Source organism: Lissotriton helveticus, chromosome 6 (assembly GCF_964261635.1).
Source record: "Lissotriton helveticus chromosome 6, aLisHel1.1, whole genome shotgun sequence".
Taxonomy (NCBI): Eukaryota; Metazoa; Chordata; class Amphibia; order Caudata; family Salamandridae; genus Lissotriton; species Lissotriton helveticus.
Genome location: NC_136067.1, coordinates 158,762,426 through 158,765,729, shown reverse-complemented (window position 1 = coordinate 158,765,729; position 3,304 = coordinate 158,762,426).

The following is a 3,304-nucleotide window of genomic DNA, read 5'->3' as shown; positions in this document are numbered from 1 at the left end:
TGTACAGGAGGGCTAGGCACCGTGTTTTGCTATTACCCCCCCTGTCTGGTCTCTTGACACTGGTCAGCCTGTCCTCAGTGCCCGTTACACACGCACACACACTTTGCTTTCCTTGCACTGCCCCCCTTTATCATCTACCCCTCCACACACAACCGCACTCAATCACTGCCCTACACTGCACGCCAGTCACTATTCCATACCCTGTCCCTACAAACTACCATGGATAAAGAGATGCACTATGGTTTGCATACCTACCACTGCCCCTACACTCGACCTCCATCTCTACACCCATCTCTACACTCTACCACCGTCCCTACACTCGACCACCGTCCCTACACTCGACCACCGTCCCTACACTCGACCACCGCAAGCACTCTACAATCGTCTCTACACTAGACCTCCGTCCGGCACTCTACCACCGTCCCTACACTCAACCACCATCTCTACACTCTACCACCGCCACGCACTCTACAACTGTCTCTACACTCAACCTCCGTCCGGCACTCTACAACCGTCCCTGCACTCTACAACCGTCCCTACACTCGACCACCGTCTCTACACTCTACCATCGCCCCGCACTCTACAACCGTCTCTACTCTACCATCATTCTGCACTCTACCATCGTCTCTGCACTCTACCATCGTCTCTGCACTCTACCATCGTCTCTGCACTCTACCATCGTCCCTACACTCTACCACATCCCTACACTCGACAACTGTCCCTACACTCTGTTTCTATTCCTAAACTCGACCCCGTCCATGCCCTTTACCCCTGTTCTCTCAGTCCAGTTTCCTCTACACAGCCCCCTTTTCTGCCGAAGCGCTTCCTGCCAGGGCACATCTCCGGGGCCGCTGCCTCACCCCCCCCAACCCCCCCCGCTGAATGTATATCTACCCCACGAGAGTCAGTGCAAGGTACCTCTGCCTGCCTGTATAAAATGTGTCCATATAACGCCTGCTTAAAATGGGACTGCGGTGCATGTGTAACACGGGTGCCTGCCCCGCGAGGGTCAGGTCTGTGCACTTGCCATCTGGATAAAATGCATTTCTAACCTACCCTCGTGAATTACACACCTATTCTGCTTGTTTGGCATGCACACACCCGCCGTGCTTGTGTGAAATGTACCTCAAACCTGTATGTGTGATGTGACATTCTGTCCTGTCTGTGTGAAGTGCACCTCTTCCCTGCCTCTGTAAAGTGCACTTCTGCCTTGTCTGTGATGTGCACCTCTGCCCTGCCTGTGATGTGCACCTCTGCCCTGCCTGTGATGTGGACCTCTGCCCTGCCTGTGATCTGCACCTCATCCCTGCATGTGTGAAGTTCACCTTTTCCTGTTTGACGTGCATCTCTGCCCAGACTGTGTAACGTTTACCTCATCCCTGCATGTGTGAAGTGTCCCTCTACCCGGTCTATATGGAATGTATCTGTGTGAAGTGCACCTCTGCCCTGTCTGTGAAGTGCACCCCTGCCCTGGCTCCCTTTGTGTGAAGTGCACCTCTGCCCTGCCTCTGTGTGAAGTGCACCTCAGCCCTGTCTGTGAAGTTCATCTCTACCCTGCCTGTGTGAAGTGCACTGTCTGTATAAAATGTGCCCCAGTGCTGCCTGTGTGAAATGAATCTATGTCCTGTCTCTTGAATGTACCTCAGCCCTGCCTATGTGAAATGTTTTTTTAAACATTTGTCTGTGAAATATACCCCACCTTACCTGTCTGAAGTGCACCTCTGCCCTGACTGTGTGAAGTGCACTTCTGCATGTCTGTATCAAATGTGCCCAGCCTGTGTTTAGTGCGTCTATGCCCTGTCTGTTAAATGCACCTCTGGCTTGTCTGTGTGAAATGCACCCGAGCCCTGTCTGTGGGAAGTAAACCTTTGTCCTGTCTGTTAAATGTCCCACAGCCCTGCCTTGTGAAAATGTTCTATGTTCCATGTGAAATATACCTCAGCCCTGCCTGTGTGAAATGTACCTCAGCCCTGTCTATTTCAAGTGTACCTCAGCCCTTTCATAGGCCATTGTACATCAAAAGAATGTACAGCGCCAGACTTCATCCTCAGCTTTCTCATGGGAACGCGTAAAGAAAACTCAACTGGTGGGTGCGCCCTTGCACTGCGAAGTTGGAGAGATCACCTCGGGATCTCCGTTTATTGCGATTTATCTTGGTTTTGATTCAGGCGACCTCTGTTGTACATCGTCTTGAACGTATAGAGGTGTAAAGCAACCACAAATAGCTGCCAATTTTAAAATGTGCTCAGTATGACATTGCTGTGCCTGCAGAGAGCGAGAAGGGGGGGGGTGTGGTGTGGGTGTGTGTGTAATAGGTCTCACATTTGCGAGAGATTAAGCTATTGCCATTGTAAATAACAATGCCATTTATTTATCTGTTTTCAAAACCAACATATAAATAAAAAAAGTTTGTCATTTACAATGCCAATAGCTCTAACTTTTGCAAAGGCGAAACCGTTGCATTGTAAATGCTTGTTTTAAATGTTAGCAAGGGCTCTGCAAATTAAGGAGTTTGCTAGAAGTCCCTAAAATGGTCACACTTTAGCTTCTTGGAGGGGAAAAGTCAGTTCCAAAGTTTCTGTACCTTAATGCACAACTGTGATAAATGAGGGCACTTCCTCTGTTGGGGTCCTAAAGGCATAAGAGATGTCCTTTTTCAGAGAAGTATCTAGACCACTGATATTTTATAGGCCAAGACAAGGGCCAGCATTGGAGTAAGCAGGAAGCAGATTTTTGGTTTTAGAATCATCTTCTGTGCAGCAATCTGTATCTGGAATAGTTATGCCTTTTGAGTTAGAGACAAAAAAAAAACTCCTCGCAGCCAGGTAAATGATTAGGCTATCCATCGGAACAGACTGTTAATCAAGTCAAGCTCTGAACTCTTGAAATCCAGAATATTTTAGCCAAATTAGGATGATGGTGCAGATACACACTCTGAGTGCGGCACAGTGGTCAACTCTGATGGTGGCCTAGAGGACCGCACAAAACAGATTGATGAAACCGTGATTTTTTAGCAGCCAGGCTGCAGCCACTGGAAGCTTGGAATCAGGAGTCAAAGTTGGAGCCTCCAATAAACAAGCATTTGCAATGCAATAGGTCTCGCATAAGGAAAGTGTGAGCTATTGGTATTGTAAATGACACATTCTTTTAATATGTGTTGGCTTTGAAAATATATAAATTAATAGCATCGTTATTCACAAAGCCAATAGCTTACATTTTCCTAATGCGAGTCCTATTGGCTATGGCAATGCTTGTTGGTAGCAAGCAAGGACAGTGCTGTTGTGGTGCTGAGAGTTGGAGGGGT